Source organism: Rhinatrema bivittatum, chromosome 2 (assembly GCF_901001135.1).
Source record: "Rhinatrema bivittatum chromosome 2, aRhiBiv1.1, whole genome shotgun sequence".
NCBI lineage: Eukaryota > Metazoa > Chordata > Amphibia > Gymnophiona > Rhinatrematidae > Rhinatrema > Rhinatrema bivittatum.
In genome coordinates, this window is record NC_042616.1 from 181,925,684 (window position 1) to 181,950,193 (window position 24,510).

Consider the following 24,510-nt stretch of genomic DNA (forward strand, 5'->3'; position numbering starts at 1 on the left):
TAGTGACAGCTTATGCTGCGCATGTGCCGCCTGGGCTGGGCTGCCGCTGGTGCGCCTATCTCGGGTAGAGAAGTGCACTGCGTTGCATTCTCGCTGTAGCGCGTGAGCCGGCTTGGTGTCTTGGAGCAGCGTTAGGCTCAGATAAAATAGCCTGAAGGTGGTAAGAAATATTTAACCATCTTTATTGCAGATAGCATTATTTTTTATGTGATATCGCTATACCGTGCCATAGTGTGTGAACGAGCGCCCCGAGCTGTCGGGACGTTATTGGGGAAGGGAAGTGGACTGCAGACTGAGGCTGGTCGTCGGATGGAAGTCTGGAGGCATTGGTGAAGGACTTGGGGTGCAGAAGATGTTGTGAGAGCAACGGGATCGGGAACCGTTTGAGCGGTGCGACCTAGGGTGAACTGGTGATCGATTCTTGCACTTCTGATGAGGCAATGAACGCATCTCTGTAACTGATGGGTTTCGATCTGTGGTTGCCATGCCAACGTGAAGCCCTGTGCTTGCTGCTCTGGTTCTGAAACCTTTGAAATTAGGTTGCTCAAACATTTTGAAACAAACATAAAAGTACTTAATAAGAACATTAACTTTTTCACCCATTATCAAACATAGACTCGGAACTGCAAAGTTTTTCTCATCACCTCTGGCATTCTCCCTCCTTTTTTAAACTGTAATGATGCTTGCATACAGCCTATGACCTAGATGACTTTGTACTATTTAAACCTATTGTAACTGCACTGTTTCTTCACTGATCTGATGAATGGAGCATTGCTTTCAAAGCTTGCCACAGATGCATTTAGTCCAATAAAAAGGTGTTTGTTGACTCTTGCTTCTGAAGCACTGAAGCATAGGTGTATTTTTTGGGGGGTGGAGGCAGTGTTGAATTGGACCCCCCTCATCAGTATGTGTTCCCTATCAGTTGTTTCTCCTCTTTACCTATCTCCGCCAAAACTAACAGCTCGATCCAGTAAAGTGTGCTCCGTCGGAGCGCACTGTCACCCTGCTCTGGACGCGTGTTTTCCCTTACCCCTTATTCAGTAAGGGGAGGAAAACACGCGGCCCGCCCGCGGCACCTAATAGCGCCCTCAACATGCAAATGCATGTTGATGGCCCTATTAGGTATTCCCTAGCGATCCAGTAAGTAAAATGTGCAGCCAAGCCGCACATTTTACTCTAAGAAATTAGCGCCGCCCAAAGGTCGGCGCTAATTTCTTCCGGCGCCAGGGAAGTGCACAGAAAAGCAGTAAAAACTGCTTTTCTGTGCACCCTCCGACTTAATATCATAGCGATATTAAGTCGGAGGTCCCCAAAAGTAAAAAAAAGTAAAAAAAAAAATAAAAAAAAATTTTGAATTCGGCCCGCGGCTGTCGGGCCGAAAACCGGACGCTCAATTTTGCCGGCGTCCGGTTTCCGAGCCCGTGGCTGTCAGCGGGCTCGAGAACCGACGCCGGCAAAATTGAGCGTCGGCTGTCAAACCCGCTGACAGCCGCCGCTCCTGACAAAAAGGAGGCGCTAGGGACGCGCTAGTGTCCCTAGCGCCTCCTTTTCCCCGTTTGCACCGCGTCGCCTCATTTAAATACTGGATAGCGCGCACCGGCGAGGGGCCGGTGCGCGCGCCGGGAGAGCGGGCGTTCGTCCGCTCTCCCGCGGACTTTACTGGATCGAGCTGTAAGCAAGTAAACTACTCTATGCACTGAAGCTCTGAGGGGCTGTTGCATATTGAGTGCCCATTTTCCTAACACGCACGCAGCCACATCCCCTGGGCGCCAGATGCAGTATTTAAATGCTGCGTAAAAAAGGGCTGTACTAGGAAAGAATTGTGCATCCCTAGCACTTAACTGCATCGGGCACCCCTTGCTATGGGCATCTAAATTGTGCATCCAGAAATTTTTTTTTAATCATCTATTTTTCAACACTGCAAGAAGAAAATTTGTGTCACAATGTTACTAAGTAAGAGGAACCACAGAGGACTGATTTTTTAAATTTTTCATGAGCCCTTGACTCACGGATTGACTTTATGCCACCTCCGGGGCTGGAGTTAAATTTGCCACATTAAAAAGTGTGCATTGGGTGCCCAGTGATTTTCTGCATCGGGGGTAATAGCTAATAGCCTCATCTACATGGAATTTACATGTGATGGGTGTTATCGGCTGTGCATTTGTTTGGGTGCATGTTTTAGATGGGCTAATCTCCTTATTTCATCGGGTGCTAGTCTAGCGCGTCCAAAACTTGCGTCCAACCATGTGTAAAGCTGTGTGCTAGGTTGGGTGCTCTTTATTGCATCGGCTCCTGAGTGTAGGTGCTGTTAGTGAAGCTGGTTTTACTAGGTTCATGCTGGGATTCAATTATATTTTAGTTTATTTTAGAATTGTAAAAGATCTGTGGGCCTCCAAGTTTGGAGATATGTTTATGCATTTCAAAGGCTCACTAATAATAGTGCTCAAGTTTTGATGGGAAAAAAAGATTTTCAAGGCCAATTATAGCTTGATTATTGGGAGTATAGAGTGATTGCTTTGTAAATAAGATGACATCTACTGAAAAGGGTATTAATTACTGATTCCAAGAGAACTGGTTGCTCATATACCCCTAGATTCATCAAAATGCTATAAATATAATGAAAATAGCACCCGTAATAAAAAAGGGGGCTTAGCTAGGCTAATTTTAATGCGACTGCAGCGCGCGATACATTTATTGCACCCGTGCTATTTTTCATATTGCATGGTGAGGCATGTAACCGAACAAAAAAGTTTTTATCGCAAATGGCAGTTCAGGGGAGAGAGAGAGAGACCACAGTAAAAGGGGGGCACTATCAATTCAGGGTGAGGTTTGGGGGTTGGGGTAGGTTTTGGTGGACAGTTTTATATTCACAGTCAGAGGTACGAACAGCAAAGTTGACATCAGTGAAGATTTTCCGTCTTTTGGAGTGATGAAAAGTAAAAGAGTTGTTTTGTACAATGCTCTTTCTACCTAGCTTGATGCACTCTCAACCTAGATGCAACAAGTTTACATATCTCCTCGTTATTATGAGTTTTCCATACATGATAAGTTAGCTGTGTGTGTGTGTGTGTGTGTGTGTGTGTATATGTATATATATAGTGACATTACTATATTGATTTGATATTGATTGAAAATTGGTATAATCATCTCTGCTTTATTTAGTTTAAAATGCCATTTATTGATGTAAACTTCACATAAATCCAAAAATAATTTCAATTTTTTTTTTTTACCTTTTACCTATATCTACCACATTGAAATTTTTATTATTTGTTATATTTGGAATTTTTATGTATAGCCCCTTTACTTTTTCCCTTGCCCACATATAGACAAAGCTGGCTGTAGCACAGATGACTTTATCCTAAATCAAGATATCGCCCTAGAGGAGTCTTTCATGTTTCCAGCTTTCAAGGGACCCAATGTATAAGGTGCGCTCAGGAGAGCACGTGGTTTTACCCACAGATGTGCGCACATTTTCTTGTATGCAAACTGTATTCCTGGTGCAGCAAGGAATTTTATGCACAAAAAATGTGCACACACAACATGTTTTCTGAGCATAAAAACAATTTATGTGCACAAAATGTTTTCTGTGCTGAAAGCATTTTTGTGCGCATAAGTCATATTCTGTGTGCATAGCACGAGCATAAATCATTTTTTGTGCACTTAAATCTTTAATGCATACAAAACAATGATATATGTGCATTTAAATCTTCTCTGAGCCAATTCTCCTGCCACCCAACTTAAAATGTACGATCAGCATATATTTTAATTTGGGTATTTGATATGCTAATGCATTTGGAATTAAAAATGTGTTTGCATACATTTTTAATTCCAAATGCATTAGCATATCACTTGCTTACTGCACTGGGAGTTTAATTTTTTTTCAGCATCTGCATTAAGAAACTGTGTGCTGAATTTCAGCATAGTTTTTATGCAGACTTATATCAGTCCACAAAGTTAGAGCTGATATTCTCTCTGACTAGTAGAGGCCTGTAACTGTGCCATTTTCTACCAGTTCTGTACTCGGGGGAAAAAGAGAGAGACTTGGTCTGAAAATGTACAAATTCCAATTATTGATATCCGTAAGAGAGATTTTGGTAATGTTCAGATGTATCAGATTAAATTTGCTTTACATAAGTAAACAGCAAAAAATCTTTCATAGGATATAATTTTTTGAAATGTGCTAGTAATAAGACTTATCATTGTAGTTCAAATGAGGTAAAAAGACTGAAAATGCAATGAATGTTTTGTCCTGTAATAATTTGGGTAATATTTTAACCTGGGTTTGTATGCTTAAAGTGCTTCTCTGAACTGTTTACATTTTCATAAGTAGTTCCTCTGCAATTCTCCAGAGAATTAGGGAGCTGCCTTGTTCAGGGCATGACTGTGCTAAAAAGGCTCCAGATGAGTTACTGGAAGGATTTAAAAATTAGCAACATCTATAATAACTGAAGCAATGCAGCATGCTTAAGAGTATGTTCCATGTGAACTTTTGATGTTTTTATGTTCTGAGTGCAGTTTTCTTTTGGATGCACAATTAACAGGTCTAGCACTCTGTGCTGTACCACTGGGGCTTTTGATGAGCCCCCCCCCCCCGTCTCTAAGTTGGCTCCTACCATTTCATGTTAATTTATGGCACATGGCATCAGAGATGCTTTTGCCCTTGAATTTCCCAAAATTGGCAGGAAAGCCTCCTTTTTAAACAGCCTGAGTGCTTGCTGGCCTGCAAACACATTTTCAAAGGGAAACTCTGCATGGGGATTTTTTTTTGAAAATTTGGCCTGTCATTAACAGGGCTGCACTCTGAGAATATACATTTGTGCCTGCTTTGAATGTACCGACTCAAACATTCCCTCCCCCTGACTTTACCCCACCCTTTGTCTGATGTGGGTAAAAGTACCTGCACTATGAACAGTTTGGGTAGTTTTACTTGCAGCCTGGGGAAGACATTTTTCAGTGGGGATTTTCTATGGGCAGACATCTGTTTACCCACAGGAAAAGTTTGAAAACGGCCCAATCTCCAAAAGGGTAGTGCTAACTCATGCAATGAAAATAGACATAGCCTGGTGGCTAAAGGCATGTGTCTTAACTAGGTGGCTAAAGGCATGTGTCTAGCCCGGCGTTGTAAAAGATTTGACTGAAGGAGACTTGTTTCCTGTAGAACTTATTTTTGATGAATGACTCCTGAAGAAGCAGCTATGCTGCGAAACACGGCCGCTGTCGGGTCACGGATACAACACCATTGATTTCATAAGACTCTTTCAAGGGCTATTCGAGCACATTGATACAATGATAAATTATCAAAAGCACAAATAATTTCTATCAATACACGGGTCGCAAATGATAGATAAGACCGGACGGCTTGGTTGCACCAGGCACGTCATCAAAAGGCTTGCTGATGCGATCCCGTTTATATCTTAAAACTTTCGATCTCACTTTTTGATATATTTGATATATTCTACATTATCAGATGGATGGTGAAAGACTTAGATATAATATTGGAACCGATTCCTTTTGTGTATGATTGAATTAACTAAAGAGCACCATTTTGCCCCCCCCCCCCCCCCCCACCGATGCATCAGCTAATCATAACATAAGAACATAAGATATGCCATACAAGGGTCCATCAAGCCCAGTATCCTGTCTCCAACAGTGGCCAATCCAAGTCACAAGTACCTGGCAAGCACCCAAACATTAGATAGATCACAGCTACTATAGCAGTTTATGGATTTATACTCTAGGAACTTATCCAGAACTTTTTAAAACCCAGTTACACTAACTAACCACATCCTCTGGCAATGTATTCCAGAGCTTAACTATGTGCTGAGTGAAAAACAATTCACTTCGACTTGTTTTAAATGAGCTACTTGCTAACTTCATGGAATGCCCCCTGGTTCTTTTATTATCTGAGAGAGTAAATAACTGATTTACATTAAATTGTTCAAGTCCTTTCATGATTTTGTCGACTTCTATCATATCCTCTCTCAGTCGTCTCTTCTCCAAACTGAACAGCCCTAACTTCTTTAGTCTTTCCTCATAGGGCTGCCATTCCATGCCCCTTATCATTTTGGTTGCCCTTCTCTGCACTTTCTCCAGTGCAACTATACCTTTTTTGAGATGTGGTGACAAGAATTAAGAACATAAGACATAAGAACATGCCATACTGGGTCAGACCAAGGGTCCATCAAGCCCAGCATCCTGTTTCCAACAGTGGCCAATCCAGGCCATAAGAACCTGGCAAGTACCCGAAAACTAAGTCTATTCCATGTTACCGTTGCTAGTAATAGCAATGGCTATTTTCTAAGTCAACTTAATTAATAGCAGGTAATGGACTTCTCCTCCAAGAACTTATCCAATCCTTTTTAAACACAGCTATACTAACTGCACTAACCACATCCTCTGGCAACAAATTCCAGAGTTTAATTGTGCGTTGAGTAAAAAAGAACTTTCTCCGATTAGTTTAAACGTGCCACATGCTAACTTCATGGAGTGCCCCCTAGTCTTTCTATTATCCGAAAGAGTAAATAACTGATTCACATCTACCCGTTCTAGACCTCTCATGATTTTAAACACCTCTATCATATCCACCCTCAGCCTTCTCTTCTCCAAGCTAAAAACTCCTAACCTCTTTAGCCTTTCCTCATAGGGGAGCTGTTCCATTCCCCTTATCATTTTGGTAGCCCTTCTCTGTACCTTCTCCATCGCAATTATATCTTTTTTGAGATGCAGCGACCAGAATTGTACACAGTATTCAAGGTGCGCTCTCACCATGGAGCGACACAGAGGCATTATGACATTTTCCGTTTTATTCACTATTTCCTTTCTAATAATTCCCATCATTCTGTTTGCTTTTTTGACAGCTGCAGCACACTGAACCGACGATTTCAATGTGTTATCCACTATGACGCCTAGATCTCTTTCTTGGGTTGTAGCACTTAATATGGAACCTAACATTGTGTAACTATAGTATGGGTTATTTTTCCCTATATGCATCACCTTGCACTTATCCACATTAAATTTCATCTGCCATTTTGATGCCCAATTTTCCAGTCTCACAAGGTCTTCCTGCAATTTATCACAATCTGTTTGTGATTTAACTACTCTGAACAATTTTGTATCATCTGCAAATTTGATTATCTCACTCGTCGTATTTCTTTCCAGATCATTTATAAATATATTGAAAAGTAAGGGTCCCAATACAGATCCCTGAGGCACTCCACTGCCCACTCCCTTCCACTGAGAAAATTGTCCATTTAAATCACCCTGTTCTATGTAAGACATTATAAACGAGTCTTTATATTGTCATTATATTTGTTGAAATGTGAACCGAAGTGATTAGTAACTATGTTACCTGAACTGCGGTATATAAAACTGTTAAATAAAATAAATAAATTTAATCCTACTCTCTGTTTCCTGTCTTTTAGCCAGTTTGCAATCCACGAAAGGACATCGCCACCTATCCCATGACTTTTTACTTTTCCTAAAAGCCTCTCATGAGGAACTTTGTCAAACGCCTTCTGAAAATCCAAGTATACTACATCTACTAGTTCACCTTTATCCACATGTTTATTAACTCCTTCAAAAAAGTGAAGGAGATTTGTGAGGCAAGACTTGCTTTTGGTAAAGCCATGCTGACTTTGTTCCATTAAACCATGTCTTTCTATGTGTTCTGTGATTTTGATGTTTAGAACACTTTCCACTATTTTTCCTGGCACTGAAGTTAGTCTGTAGTTTCCTGGATCGCCCCTAGAGCCCTTTTTAAATATTGGGGTTACATTAGCTGACCTCCAGTCTTCAGGTATAATGGATGATTTTAATCCTAGGTTACAAATTTTTACTAATAGGTCTGAAATTTAATTTTTTAGTTCCTTCAGAACTCTGGGGTGTATATCATCCGGTCCAGGTGATTTACTACTCTTCAGTTTGTCAATCAGGTCTACCACATCTTCTAGGTTCACTGTGATTTGATTCAGTCCATCTGAATCGTTGCCCATGAAAACTTTCTCCAGTACGGGTATCTCCCCAACATCCTCTTCAGTAAACATCGAAGCAAAGAAATCATTTAATCTTTCCGCGATGGCCTTATCTTCTCTAAGTGCCCCTTTAACCCCTGGATCATCTAACGGTCCAACTGACTCCCTCACAGTCTTTCTGCTTCAGATATATTTTTAAAAGTTTTTACTGTGAGTTTTTGCCTCTACGGCCAACTTCTTTTCAAATTCTCTCTTAGCCTGTCTTATCAAAGTCTTACATTTAACTTGCCAACGTTTATGCATTATCCTATTTCTTCTGTTGGATCCTTCTTCCCATTTTTTAATGAAGTTCTTTTGGCTAAAATAGCTTCTTTCACCTCCCCTTTTAACCATGCCGGTAATCGTTTTGCCTTCTTTCCACCTTTCTTAATGTGTGGAATACATCTGGACTGTGCTTCTAGGATGGTATTTTTTAACAATGACCACGCCTCTTGCACATTTTTTACTTTTGTAGCTGCTCTTTTCAGTTTTTTTCTAACAATTTTTCTCATTTTATCAAAGTTTCCCTTTTGAAAGTTTAGCACGAGAGCCGTGGATTTGCACACTGTTCCTTTTCCAGTCATGAATTCAAATTTGATCATATTATGATCACTATTGCCAAGTGGCCCCACCACCGTTACCTCTCTCACCAAGTCCTGTGCTCCACTGAGAATTAGATCTAAAATTGCTCCCCCTCTCGTCGGTTCCTGAACCAGTTGCTCCATAAAGCTATCATTTATTCCATCCAGGAACGTTATCTCTCTAGCGTGTCCCAATGATACATTTACCCAGTCAATATTGGGGTAAATGAAGTCTCCCATTATTACCACACTACCAATTTGGTTAGCTTCCCTAATTTCTCTTAGCATTTCACTGTCCATCTCACCATCTTGACCAGGTGGATGGTAGTATACCCCTATCATTATAGTCTTCCCCGACACACAAGGGATTTCTACCCATAAAGATTCAATTTTGCATTTAGTCTCATGCAGGATGTTTATCCTGTTGGACTCTGTGCCATCCCTGAACATAAAGCGCCACACCGCCTCCGGGGTGGTCCTCTCTGTCATTGTGATATAATTTGTACCCCGGTATAGCACTGTCCCATTGGTTATCCTCCTTCCACCTTGTCTCTGAGATGCCAATTAAGTCTATGTCATCCTTCACTGCTATACATTCTAATTCTCCCATCTTCTTAGACTTCTGGCATTAGCATACAAACATTTCAAAGTTTGTTTTTTGTTTGTATTTTCATTCTGCTTTTTAATTGATAGGGATAAGTTAGAATTTTTTAGCTCAGGCACTTGGACTACTTTTCTTATTATTGGAATCTCACAGTATTTATTTAAAAATGTTTCTATACCGCTTTTACAAACAAGGTTTAGTCAAAACGATGTACAAAAATATAAATCATAAAAATAAAATTTTCAATTAAAATTACAAAAAACTGTAATAAAAATAAAAACACAATAAATAAAAATCCATAAATTATTAAATTTCAACATTCAGACATAACATAATCGAAGTAAGTGCCATGTAGTTGAAAAGGTGGAGAGGGAAGAATGGTGGTATGAATGTAAAATAATTATTGTTTGATAGGAGTAATTTTGAAAGCCATTTGAAAGAGAGATGTTTTTAAAGATTTTTTGAAATTAATTGAATTGGATAGGGATCTTAATGAATTCAGTAATGCATTCCAAAGGATAGGACCTGCTGCTGAAAAGGCCCTTTTTCTTGTGATGTCTAGATGTGCTTGCCGAGGTGAATGTATATCAAGAAAGTTTTTTGTTAGAGATCTTAAGTTTCTAGTGGGCTTGTAAATATGGAGGAGGGAGCAGAGTCTAGTAGAAGAAGAGTTATGGATGAGTGAGTGGATGATAGTAAGAATTTTGTACTGTACTCTAATTGCTCTGATTTAATTCAATTATTTGAACTAATATGTACATATGTATATAATTCTCGTATCATATTCTCCTACCATTGTTAACCCTCTCCCTGTTAAAAAAAATGATAATATTGTAAAGCTTGTTGCTAAGTTATGTTACAATGTGAACCGAGGTGATGTTTTGCAAACGTGCCTCGGTATATAAAAAACCCTTAAAAAAAAAAAAAATAAATAAATTCTGAATTTTATTGGTAACCAATGATATGTCTGAAGTACTGGAGTAATGTGATTTCTAATTGAGGTGCCTGATAGGATACTGGCTGCTACATTCTGGACTAATTATAGTGGATGGATCGCATTATCTGGAAGACCTATATATAGAGAATTACAGTAGTCAAGACCTGACAAAATAAGAAATTGAAGAATGATGCAAAAGTCTCGAAAGAATAGTAATGGACGAAGATGCTTCAAAAGTTGTAATTTGTAAAAAGAGTTTCTTGTTACTAATGAAATGTGTTGCTTCATGGATAAATCTGTGTTAATAGTTACGCCTAAATTTTTTGCATATTTAGAAATAGGAATAGATGTACCATTAAACAGGAAATGAGAGGGGGGACCTATAGACGATTCTGAAATGGAAGTGAGATGGACAATTTCTGTTTTTGCTGGATTTAATTTTAACCGGTTGTGTGAAAGCCATGTATTAATAGTTGTTAGATATAAAGACACTAAGGAAAGAGTATGTGCCCAGGAAGTGTTATGTGGAACCATAATCTGTAGTATTCAAGGTGCGGTCTCACCATGGAGTGATACAGAGGCATTATGACATCCTCCATTTTATTTTCCATTCCCTTCTTAATAATTCCTAACAATCTGTTTGCTTTTTTGATTGCCCCAGCACCCTGGGCCGACGATTTCAATGTATTATCCACTATGATGCTTAGATCTCTTTCCTAACAACAGACGCATCAACAAAAGATTGGGGAGCCCATTTGTATGATCTAAATACCATAGGGGTTATGGTCTCCCACAAAGATCAACTTTCAAATAAACCTTCTGGAGTTGAGATCGATGAAGAATGCTATTCGTACTTTTACATCTCAGCTTCAGTAAAAGTGTTTATGATACACAAGAACAATCAGGAGGCAATATTTTACATAAACAAAGGTGGATTTGGTTCCAGAGTGTTGTGCAGGGGAAGCAGTGTAAATTCTGGAATGGGCAGAAGTTCGAGTCGACAAGCTCAGCAGGATCTTTCAACCCCACGAGTGGTTCCCTGCACTAGGGTGTGGTGAATGATCTCTTCGTCACATGGGACATGCCATGTATGGATCGGTTTACAGGAAACTGTACCAGTTTTTCTCTGTCTATCCAAGCCCAATAAGATACTCACAGGAAGCCTTCCTCATTCCCTGGGTGGGGGATCTATTCTATGCATACCCCCCCCCCCCCCCAAATACCATTAATATCTCAGATGGTGCAAAAATGCATCGCGGACGAGGCAGAACTAATTCTGATTGCTGCAGCTTGGCCGAGACAGCCTTGGTTTGCCTATCTCATTTAACTTTCCATTGCTCCACCGTTCTCCTTAGGAGCAGTGCAGACCTACTGGCACAGGAAGGGGGCACCCTGCTACACCCGATGCATGCATCCCTTCAACTGACAGCGTGGAGATTGAAAGGAGGGTACTAGACCACCTCCAGCTGCCACGAGGAATTCAGGACGTTCTTGTATCGGCCAGAAAACCGTGGGCAAGAAAGAATTATGCTTGCAAGTGGCATAGATACCTTCTTTGGTGTCATACAAATGACATTGGTCCATTCTCCTATGCCCCTGAACTTCTGTTGTGGTTTTTAGATATGTTGTTTGTAGCAGGACCAGCAGCCTCCCCTATCAGAGTCCACTTAAGTGCAATGGTGCCGCATCACTATTCCCCATATTTACAGTTGTACCATGACAAAGTTATTTTGTGGATGCATCCATCTTTCTTACCAAAAATCGTATCTGCTTTCCATCTACATCAGACAATCACGCTGCCTACATTCTTTCCAAAGCCACATACTGAAAACAGAGAAAAGTTGCTATATACCTTGGACTGCAATAGAGCGTAAGCTTACTACAAAAGGAGAACTTAAACAGCCAAACGTGCATCCCAGTTGTTTGTATCGTTCACTCCAAATGCGCCAGGTGCTCTGGTGACGAAAAGGACCTTAGTGAATTGGATAACTCAATGCATTCAGTTCTGCTACACATCCCATTCCTCTAAGCTAACAGGCTCTGTTAAATCACCTCAAGTTAGAGCCACTGTAGCTTCTCTAGCATTTTTATATGAAGTACCCTTGCTGGACATTTGTAAGGCAGTGACATGGTCGTCTATGCATACTTTCACATCTCATTACTGTCTTGACCAGCAGTCCGTATCAGTCTGCTTGGTGGGCTCATCAGTGTTATATCATACCACAAGAGGTCAAGGCTGTCCACAAAAAGGGTAGGTTGCGCACAGTACAAGTACGAACTGACATTCTCTAAGTATTACATCATCCTCAATAATCAGTGAACTGTGTGTGTGTGTGTGTGTGTGTATATATATATATATATATATATATATATATATATATATATATATATATATATATATATTTTCAATGCAACCCTAAGCGGGGGACTCCCAGAGAGCATGGCTAAATCAGCCTGTTATTGATGGGGGGGGGGGGGGGGGAAGCAAGCTTGCTTACCATAAACAGTGTTTTTCATAGAGAGCAGGATGACTTAGCCATGTGGTCCTGCCATTCTCCCTGGAAAGCCTCCCTTTGCATTGCTGCACTATCTTAGCTTTGTTATCAACTGAGGAGAAGAGGTGATCGCGCAACAAACGACTGTGCATGCGCACAGAGCAAAGCTGTGTATTCTAAGGGAAAGCTCCGTCCAGTGCTGCCCGGAGCACATCACCCAGAGAGCAGGGCCAGTTCATCCTGCTGTCTATGGAAAACACCATGTACGGTAAGCAAACTTGGCTTTTGGTTTTTTTTTATGCTTCCATTATATTGCAGTTTGAGCAATTCCAGTTTTTACTTTGAGCTGAATTAGCTGCATCTGAACAGGTAAGAAGCCCTTAGCACTGCTGAAGAGTAAACTGTGGGTAACTTACGCTTCCAGCTCAGCTTCTGTCAGAAGCTGCAGTGGCAGCACCGGGAGCACGTAATTACCTTTAGCTGGATAATTTGTCCATGTTACTCAATATTTCCTTCAAGGAAAATGGAATTATCCTTAAGAAGAAGAATCAGAAATTAATGGAACAAGGGCACTGAAGGCTATTTTGAGATTTAAGAATACTTCTTTAAACCAAACTGAACCTTTTAGCATGATAGTGTTTTAAGTGTTTTAGCATGATAGTGTTTTAAGAAAGAGCAGGTCATGGGGAGTGTTTTCCCCTTACATGAAAAGTTATCAGAAATTAACTCAATTATAATTTTGTGAAAAAGAGATGGTTATGTTAGTAGAAAAATAATTTCTTTGTACAAGAAAAAATAAGTAACTAATAGTATCTTAAACTGCTTACATGTAGCAAAGACTGAGAGTTACTCTCAGAATGTGAAGTTGGTGGTGTGTCTGTTTTTCTGTACTAACTCAGCCAGCCTGTTGCCATCAGAAGGTGCTGTGGTACTTTAAAGCAAGCAAGATACTCAACAAGAACAGGTGATGGTCTGCTTTACCTTGAGGTTGATTATGCAAGATCCCCCTGGAGTATTTTCCATCTGGCACCCAAGTATACAAATTCCCTGCAGCATTATTTGCACAGCAACCAGGTACCTGGAATGCTTTACCCAGCAACTTGTTTTGCAGTTTGAAGCTTAAGGTGTTATGTATGTGTTGCTTCTGGCCCTTGTGGGCTTGAGGATGCTGGGTGGAGACCACTAACCACACATGGTGGGTGAAAACTGCTTCTTTTCAGTACTTTTCAGCTGGAGGCTTTTCCCTGCAGGAGAGGAGGGCTTCTAGAAATGTAGGGCTTGTGACAAATGCAAACTTAGTGGTACAAGTAGCTGTATGCTTGCTGTTCAAATTAGATTCAGACCTTTTTTAAAATAAATATTTGTTTCAGTTTGGTGTTCTGTTCATTTGTTTTTGTACCCAGAAAAGTACACAGCATATATCAGGCATGTGGCAGAACACATAAAAGCTTCTGCTTTATGCTAATTCAGACCTTTTTCTATTCTGTTTATTAATTTGTGTAAATGACTTTTCAGCTTAATATCCCTGTCATTCCTGTAGAATCATGGCAGTTGTTTGGGCTTGCGTGAAAGCTGACATTTACCCTGTGGTTAGGGATAAAGAAATGATACCCACATCTGTAGTGAGCCCTGGGAATGAAGACACATTGCTAGAACACTCTGCAGCAATGGTCAGCACAACTGAGCATTATTAAATGAGGCATACCTTTGACCAAGTCAAAGAAACATGAGAAGAGGACTTCACAGTGAAAGTAGGGCTAGTGACTGATCAATGGCTCTCACAGTACCTGGGAGGGCCATCAGTCACCCAGAAAATCTGGGTGAAAATGAGAACTGCAAATGTCTGTCTTACAGATGATTTTTCCCCATAGGTTCCTCACAAGGAAAAGCAGAACTTCTCCATTAGAACCTTTTTTTAAAATTTTTATTTATTGAATTATTACATAAACTAGATGGCAATCAAGCTAATCTAAGAAAACAGGGTAGGATAAACACAGTATCCACCTTAGTTACAAGGTAATTATTCAACCCGGTACAAAGAAATCTGGGAGATCCAAGGGTAATAAATGAGCACAAACAGCTTGGTAAAAGGGAAAAGGAATTTATAAGGGAGAAAAAGGAATATTATACTACCATGACAAGGTTAGCAAGCGCTTTCAGATGTTGTATGCGAATCGAGGAAAAACCGCAATTGAGACGGCTCAAAGAAAACATACCGAGCATTATTCAACTTCAATACACATGTACAGGGGTAGCGAATAGTAATCTGAGTACCCAGCTGTCTGGTCTCTTGACACATTGCCAGAAATTTCTTCCTGCGTTGCTGGGTAGATCTCGTGATATCGAGGTATATCCAGATCTTCTGGCCATAGTATAGTTTATCCCTATTACGTAGAAAAAGTTTTAAGATTGAATCCCGATCAGAGTAAAAACAAAACTAACAGGTAAAGTCCCACAGAATTCCACTTGACCTTCCCCAAAGTTTCTTAGAAAGCTGAAAGGTCCGCAGTCCCAGGAATCTGCAATTGAGAAACTGGAGTATCAAGTTTTCTTTCTTCTCGGTAGAGGAAAAATAAATCTTGGAAATAGGTGGGATAGTATCAGGTGGGAATTGCAAAACATCCGGAAGATATTTTTTAAACTGGTTACGTGGAGATATTATATTTACATAAGGAAAATTGAAGACTCTCAGATTTGAATATCTGAGAGATTTTTCCATGATCTCCATTCTTTTAGAATTAGCAAGTTTTCCCTGAACCAGGCCACTCTGAATAGATTGCAAATGATTAACCCGAGAATACAGATCATTAATCTTAGAAGTATGAGAGACAAGTAATGGATCCATAAGTTGAATACATTGTGTATCAGTCATAATTGAAGTTAATGTAGTTTATAGATGTTTCAAGGGAAATTAAAGCATTCCAAACAGTGACCAAAGTGATAACCTGAGGTTTAACCAAGTTCAGCTTTGAAATAGCACTTATCGCACATTCCCAACAGTACTGGAGCCCTAAGAAAGGGGCCTGACTGTTCTTCTCACCCAACAGGAGTAGAAGCCAAGGCACAATGGCTTAGATAAACTGCTTCAGCCGCTTTAGTCTGCCGCGGCAGCAAAGAATCTGTAGCGCCGCCGAATGCAGAACCCACGATGGAGGCAAAGGAATCCGCCTCAGCAACCGCCAACTCTCCCGTCAACTTCTGTTGTGGTGGCTGGCCCAGACCCAGAGCTGAGTCGTGGAGCAGGGGAGAAGGAGTCATGGGAGCTCCGGGGCTTAGCAATGTTTATGTGTCCAGCAGTGCCGGGGTGTGCATAGCACCAGCAGTGGACCTCCCACCCAGAGGTAGACAATCCATCGAGGTGTAAAAGCCCTCAATGCGTGACTGATTTAGAGGCATGTGGGGGGGAGGGGGGGAGCCGAGGAATCCACCTGAATCCGTCCTTTCCTCTTAGTATGCGGCATTGCGGAATAGGCAAATCAGGAAAAAGGCAGAGCTTCAAACACTCCTTCATTTTGGATCTCTATCCATTAGAACCTTTTTAATATGAGAATCTCATTTGTCCATGAGGTCTCTAGACCTTGCATCTGAAGAGGGAGGCCGTTTTTCTTGGCACCATGCTTGTTCTGACTTGCCTCATTTCTGTCTGCTCCTCTTCTTGTCTGAAGTCAGATTGACAGGAATGATTTTACCATTTTGTGGAGATGAAGTTAATAACCCAACCTCTACCTGGTACAAAGTTAATACAATATTTTTCTGTAATTTTGAATGGAAAATTACTATTTTATTTGCCGATTTTTAACAGATTGAAAATAATAAAACAGTGAATATGAAATATGCAAAAGTTTAGATACCATTCCATTTGAGTCATTACTTCTTTTTGAAAAAGTTGTTAATAATGCTTAAAAGGTTGATGGGCTCATTAGGCCTTTAATTAGTCATTTAGATAATTCCTGGATTGAACAAATACTTTCACCTTTCTAACCTCTCAGGTTGTGATTTTTGCTCTGTCTACTTTTCCCATTCTGTGTCTATGGGAAAATAGCTTAGTGAATCAGGTTCATGGTTTGATAAGTCAAGAGGTAGCAACTTGGAAATAGCCAGAGGAAAGAGGAGGTAAACTCTGCCTGTTAAGTGCAGTTTATTTACAGTGAAAACAAAGTGCAGTGCGAAGCAAAACAAACAAATTAGGCAGCTCACCTTGAAGTTCAGGAATCTCACAAATACTGGGTAGCACACATAGTAGGTCTTATCATTTTCCGGTTTTCCTGCCTGTTCCCTGTGGCCTTTCTAGACCTTCTGGGCCCTGCCAGCTTATGTTAGGCTGAAGGGATCCTCCCTGTGCCCAGAATTCCTTGTGGGGCTTATCCTGAAGGAAGATCCGGCTAGATCTCTGTGGCTGGTCCCTTAAGGTAGTTTGAAGGAGTTTCCATCACATACCCTCCTTCTCAGCTCAGCCTTACCAGGATGAGCATCTGCTGTACATGGGACACTTCTCTAGACAGGAAATTCGCATTGGCATTCTCCCTTCCTGTCCTGTGTCGGATCTTGTAGTTGAAGGATTGTAGGACCAGGAACCATCTCATCACCCTTGCGTTGGACTCCTTATTCCTATTCATACTTAGGAGTAGTTGGTGGTCCATTATGAGTATGAACTGCCATCCCAGCAGGTAATTGTGCAAGCCCCCTAAGGCCGACTTGACTGCAAAGCCTCTTTTCCAGTGTTGAGTACTGCCTTTCTCGTGGCATCATCTTTCAGCTAATTTATGCTACTGTATGTTCTTGTCCACCCCTTTCTTCGACTAACAAGGCTCCCAAGCCGACTTCTAAGGCATTGGTCTGTACCGTGAAGGGTTCAGGTGATAACTGGGCTTATCAGGACTGGTTCAGAGCCCTGACGGCCTTCTTGGCTTCATCTGACCACTGAGCCCTCTCTGGTGCTTTCTATATCAACAGCCTTGTGAGAGGCTCCACCTTTTCTGAGTAATTGGGGATAAACCTTCTGTAGTATCCCATAAAGCCTAGGAACGCTATCACTTTTGCTTTTGTTTGTGGGACTGTCACCTGGGTTATCGCCTCGATCTTCCTTGTCTGTGGATGGACCTTGCCCTTCCCCAGGGTGTAGCCAAGATACTGGACTTCTTGCCCTCCTAGCAAGCACTTCATGGGATTTTCTTTTAGTCCTGCTTTCTTCAGACTGGTTAGCATGGCTTGGGGTTAGCTTAGATGTGTTTTCCAATCTGGGCTGTACACAACAATGTCATCCAAGTAGGCGGATGTGTACCCTTGACGTAAGCGGTGCAGGCAGTCAACCAATTGTTGAAACGTTGCGGGAGTGCCATAAAGTCCAAAAGGGAAAATGGGGACCTGGAAAAGTCCACTTGGTGTCGAGAATGCAGTCTTCTTTTTCACCATTAGCATGAGAGGCACCTGCCAATAATCTTTGATAAGGGCCAGAGTAGAGATGAATTGGTCTGATCCCAGATAATCATTTCATTCACTCATGGCATTAGATACTCATCAAGTTTTGAGACTTCATTGACCTTTTTAAAGTCAATGCAGAATCTTATGCTTCCAACTGGCTTCAGCACCAACACTATGGGTGAGGACCAATCACTGTTAGACTCCTTTCTAATCAAGAGCTGAAGCATCGCCTTCACTTCGGTCTCTATGACGTGTTGCCTGGCTTTGGGAATTCATAAGAACATAAGAAATTGCCATGCTGGGTCAGACTAAGGGTCCATCAAGCCCAATATCCTGTTTCCAACAAAGGCCAAACCATGCCACAAGAACCTGGCAAGTACCCAAAACCAAGAAGATCCCATGCTACTGATGCTAGTAATAGCAGAGGCCATTCCCTAAGTCAACTTAATTAATAGCAGTGAATGGACTTCTCCTCCAAGAACTTATCCAAACCTTTTTTGAACCCAGCTACACTAACTGCACTAACCACATCCTCTGGCAACAAATTCCAGAGCTTAATTGTACATTGAGTTAAAAAGAATTTTCTCCGATTAGTCTTAAATGTGCTACTTGCTAACTTCATGGAATGCCCCCTAGTCCTTCTATTATCCGAAAGTGTAAATAACTGATTCACATCTACTCGTTCAAGACCTCTCATGATTTTAAAGACCTCTATCATATCCCCCTCAGCCGTCTCTTCTCCAAGCTGAACAGCCCTAACCTCTTCAGCCTTTCCTCATAGGGGACCTGTTCCATCCCTTTTATCACTTTGGTTGCCCTTCTCTATACCTTCTCCATCGCAACTGTATCTTTTTTAAGATGCAGTGACCAGAATTGTACACAGTACTCTAGGTGCGGTCTCACCATGCAGCAATACAGAGGCATTATGACATTTTCCGTTTTTTATTAACCATTCCCTTCCTAATAATTCCTAACATTCTGTTTGCTTTTTTGACTGCTGCAGCATACTGAGCCGACAATTTCAAAGTATTATCCACTATGATGCCTAGATCTTTTTCCTGGGTAGTTTGAGGCAGTTTCTGGTATACTCCCTCACACATGAGTTCCTATAAGCAGCAGCTATCTGAATATTATAAAACGAAGATAATTCACTCTTACAAAGCAAGGGAAGGCTTTAAATTACTAGCTGGAAGTTTTTAGAGATTTTTTTTAACTGTCAGAAACATTGTTAAGAAATGGAAGTTACAACAGTATTGTGTAGTTGTGGCAGAACAATTCATATGAAGTTTAAAAAAAAGTTTAAAAATCCTCTCCCTACGGCGCCGCGCGCCAGCGTCGCGCGCCGAAGGAGCGCGACAAAGGGGCCTGCCCCTTTGTTTCGCCCCTTCGTACAGCCCCGAGGAAGCCCCGACCATTATACACAGAAGTATCTAATGTGATATCCTTAATAAGTATTGCTGACCGTAAAGATACAGTGATATAGGAGTCTACCGTCCGAAACATAAATATCCTTCAATCATCCTCACATACAGCCTTTCCAGCATTCACTCGTACCTCATCACCGTCCGTCTAGTCTTTTCCTCATCCACCCAAACTGGAGACAGAGCCGCGCATCCGGTTCTGTGATCCATCGGGGTAAGGCTTTCAGTCTTGCCATACCTCCAACAGCCCTCCGCTAGTCACGAGGCCTTATAAGCAATTCACCTACTGGTGCCGGTCTAGGTCTACCCATATGCATCAGCACCACCGATGACTTCGGAATTGCCGCGCCTAAAAGGGCAATTTAAATCACAGCTCGTACATAATCATCACGTGCCTGGCGTCGCATGCAATAGGAACCTACCCATTCGTGCTCCCATTCTCTTCACACTCCCAATGTCTCCCACCCAAAACGTCTCCTCTTCCACCTTCTATCTCTCCAGACCCCTCCATGACGCCTCTTACCAACGCTATCTAGCTACCCCATCATACATTCATCAATCCTATGAAGACAATAACCTCGTCTCTCATTCAAGAACTCAATTTAAACACCCACAAACTACGACAACAAGCATTCAAAACAGGAAGCCTATCACACCACCAAGCAACTCAAACATGAACCATATGCAACGAAAATCCAACCATCTCATCAACATCCCCCTAAAGAACAACCTCAGAAACCTAACCTATTTGACCTTCTTCTTAATAAACGCTCAATCCCTAACCAAAAAATATATCCTAATAAATGACCTAATTCAAGACAATAATCCAGACTTCATAGCTATTACAGAAACCTGGTTCAAATCCACCGACCAAGTTCTCGTAAACCAACTACTTAACAACAACTACGACCTGTTCTCCATTCCTCGTAAAGCCCGAAGAGGAGGTGGCCTCTTACTAATAATAAAAAAAGAGCTCGCAATCAAACAAATCTCCAACAACCTACCAAAGAAATACGAAATCGCCCTCTTTGACTCAGAACACCTTCAAATATGCCTAGTCTATTGCCCTCCAAACCTTTTAGAAGATGACCCATCCCCCCTTCTGGAATACCTATCTTCAAACATCAGCACAAAAAAACCTACCATTATACTGGGCGACTTCAACCTCCACACAGACCTCAACAAAAAAACTCATAGCTGCCAAACCCTTCTGGACATGCTATCTAGTTTCAACATGACTCAACAAGTGAACACCCATACTCATAAAGCGGGTCATACTCTTGACCTAATTTTCACTAGCCACCACTTCTTAAATACTTACACCTCAGTCAACCCAGTCCCCTGGTCTGATCACTTCCTCATCCACTGTAAATCTCAACTACAACCCAGTATCTCAACTAATGAAAACATCTCCTCTTCCTTCAAATTCAGACCACAGTTTCATCCAGACAAACTACAAAAAGAACTAGGAAAACAAATCTCTAACCTCGACCTCTCCAGCTCCAAGAGAGCAACTCAGTCTTGGCACCATCTAACCAAAATAACAGCCAACAATATAAACCCAGTGAAAACTAGACAGCGAAAACTAAAAAACGACAAAAATAACCCGTGGTTTGACTCCAACCTAAGATCAATGAAATCTAACCTCAGAAAATTGGAAAAAGAATGGAGAAAATTGATGTCCCCAACTAACCAACAAAGATACCGCACTCACCTTGCCATCTATAAAAGCACGATTTCAAACACGAAAAGATACTACTACAGCCAAAAGATTAAAAACTCTTCTAACAACTCAAATGCCTTATTCAACATCGTAAAAAACCTCACAGAGGACAAAAACTCTACTACCCACTCAAACATTGATACCAACTTATCTCAAAACCTCGCCACGTTCTTCAATGACAAAATCAACAGATTAATAAGCTCTCTCAACAATTCTACTACCACAGAAGACTGGTTAGAATCTAAGAATATACCCCAGTGGTCACATTTCAACCCTGTCTCCATCACTGAAGCCGAAAAAATGCTAAATAAAATAAATCCTGCGCGTCATGAACTGGACTCAATCCCGACGCGGAACCTCAAAGATTTGGCACATATCATCGCCCCCACCTTAGCCGCCATCTTAAACAAATCACTAGAAGAAGGCGAACTCCCAACCGAACTAAAATCTGCAACCATCACTCCCATTCTAAAAAAGAAGAACCTAGATCCGTCAGACCCAAATAACTACCGCCCCATATCCAATCTACCCCTACTAGCCAAATTGACAGAAAAAGCTGTTTTATCCCAACTAAACGAACATCTTGATTCATACAACATACTTCACCCGAATCAACACGGATTTAGAAAAAATCACAGCACGGAAACACTTCTCGCCAACCTATCTAATGAAATTCTAAGAAGTGCCGACATCAAGATTAACCACCTCCTAATACTCCTAGACCTCTCCGCGGCATTCGATACTGTAGATCACAAAATCCTTCTATCTAGCCTTTCAAACATCGGCCTCTCCGGCTTCACCCTCAAATGGTTCACCTCCTTCCTAAATAACAGATCCTTCAAGGTCACTATGAATAACATCTCATCAAAACCCCTCCCTCTAGACACCGGTGTACCACAAGGTTCTGCCCTTTCGGCCACCCTCTTTAACATCTATCTAATTCCTCTCTGCCACCTCATCTCCAGTCTTGGAATAACTTTCTTTCTGTACGCCGACGACATTCAGTTCATCATACCTGTCACCAACTCAATAGAAGACGCTCTTCGCACAGCTGCCAAACACCTAACCACAATTAGAAACATGCTCAACAAGTTAAAATTATGCCTAAACATGAATAAAACTGAATGTATCCTCATTGGAAGAAACGTCTCAGACCAAACCATTGCCCACAACTCTCTTCTAATCAACAACATATCCATACCTCTAAAAAGCTCAACAAAGGACCTCGGCGTATGGATCGATAAAGATCTCAACCTAAAAACACACATAGCAGCCAAAACCAAGGAAGGTTTCTATAAACTTCATGTACTAAAACACCTAAAGCCGCTCCTCCACCATCAGGAATTCCGAACAGTTCTACAATCCCTGATCTTCAGCAGCTTAGACTACTGCAACTCAATGTTATTAGGTCTCCCCAAATCCACCTTAAAACCGCTGCAGTTACTGCAGAATGCCGCTGCAAGAGTACTGACCGGAAATAAAAAATCGGATCACATCACCCCCAATACTAAAAGCCTACACTGGCTACCAATCATTCAAAGAATTGAATACAAAACCCTGACGATCATCCATGACGCTTTACACAATTCAGTTAACTCCGCAGTCAGTAAAATGTTCCACCCCCACAAACCTCAACGGAACACCAGAACTTCTGAAAAACGTCTACTCGAAATACCCACATATCCCATGGCTAAGCTTACTAACACCAGAAATAGAGCTCTCTCCATAGCGGGGCCTAAACTCTGGAACGCCCTACCATGCTACCTCACCACTATCATCGAAAATAAATCATTCAAAAAGAACTGAAAACCTGGATCTTCAGCCAGACTTTCAATGATGATTTAAGCAATCCACAATTGTGATGCCTCATGCTTCCCATCCTTCTCCCCTCTTCTCTTCTCCGCTTACCTACCCCTTCCTCCTTCCATTACCTACCCCATCCCCCCCTCATTTCCTACTTTTCCCATTCAGACTTTCTTGTATTCAGAGCACGAGTTTGTACATACCTTCCTCGTTTTTCGTTTCTATTTTCTTTTTCGTTATTTGAATTAAATTATTTTTTAGTTATTCCTGTTACTTCCTTCTCCATATGCTAGTTGCATATACTTTTGTTTCTCAAATTGTTCTATGTATCATTGTTTCGTTCCAATGTAAACCGGGGTGAAGGCATGTGCTAAACCTCGGTATATAAAGCTTCAAATAAATTTCATCAGTCCAAAGTTCTTTCTTTTAAAAAGTTTCAGCCTTATCAAGATTTTTTTTTTGCATATTTTGTATGATGACTTTTTCGATGAGGTCCTAGGAAAGGTTTCCTTCTGACAACCATCCCATGCAAAGCATTGTTGTTTAAGTCGCGCTGTACTGAGAATTTGTGGGCAACTACTCCAGTGTCAGATAAACTTTTTAGCAGGTCATTTATAGTGATCTGTGGGTTCTGTTTTGCAGATGTGACCAGTTTTCAGGCAGTTCTCTCAGATTTTTGTTGGTCTTTAAGATCCTCCCTTGACCTCAATTGTTCCTTTGTAGCTTCTATTTCTTAACAATGTTTCTGACAGTCAAAATTGCTAACTGGAAGCATTTTGATATTTTTTGATAGCTTCTGCTTTGTAAGATTAAATTCATTTTCAAAGTTCAAACAGCTACTTAGAGGAGCCCATGGTTGTTGAAAGTAGAACAGCAATCACAACTTGAGAGATTAGATGGGGTCAGAGTATTTTTTCACCTGTGGAATTGTTTTCACCTGACTAATTGAAGGCCTTATTAACAAATAATGATTCAGTTGGAACGGGGTCCAAAATTTTGCACATTCCCTATCACTGTTAGCTGATTTTTACCAGATTGAAAATAATAAGAAAGAAATCATCTAGTGGTTGTGTTAGCTTCTGTTCACTTAGATATTCATTGAAATATGCAGTTTGTCTAGGGATGTCTCAACTTTTGTTTACAACTGTAATTTTAGTTAGCTGAACAAATGCCAAAGTTTAAATTTGTTTCCCCTGCGCCCTGGCTAAATTTTGTTCAGGCAAATTGTTGCCTGGATGAAATTTGCTATATATTTAAAAAAAAAAAAAAAAAAAAAAGGCAGCACCGGGGTGTTCCCAGGTTGTGGTTTTGTTTTGTTCAGGTAACCCTGCCAGAACAAAGTTTTATCTGAGTAACTATGTCCAGGTAAATAGGCCTAAAGTTATCTGGACAACTTTTTTCGACCAGATATTCAGCTAGCACAGCTTTGGGCTTCATATCTAAATAAAGTTACTCGGGTAAAGGCATTAAGTTAATTTTGACTTAATGCAGCTAGGTGAATATTGACATCTGTGAA

At 41.0% G+C, this 24,510-nt stretch overlaps 1 protein-coding gene across 2 annotated transcripts in view; it reads left to right on the plus strand.

The window, feature by feature from the left end:
• The first annotated feature begins 15 nt into the window (after window positions 1-15).
• Window positions 16-24,510, plus strand: part of UMAD1 (UBAP1-MVB12-associated (UMA) domain containing 1) — a 303,924-nt gene continuing 279,429 nt past the window's right edge. Inside the window, exon 1 of one of the 2 annotated variants that reach the window (XM_029588947.1) lies at window positions 16-160. The gene's annotated coding sequence lies outside the window, so the exon portion shown is untranslated. The remainder of the gene's footprint in view (window positions 161-24,510) is intronic. The other variant, XM_029588948.1, reaches the window with a different exon arrangement.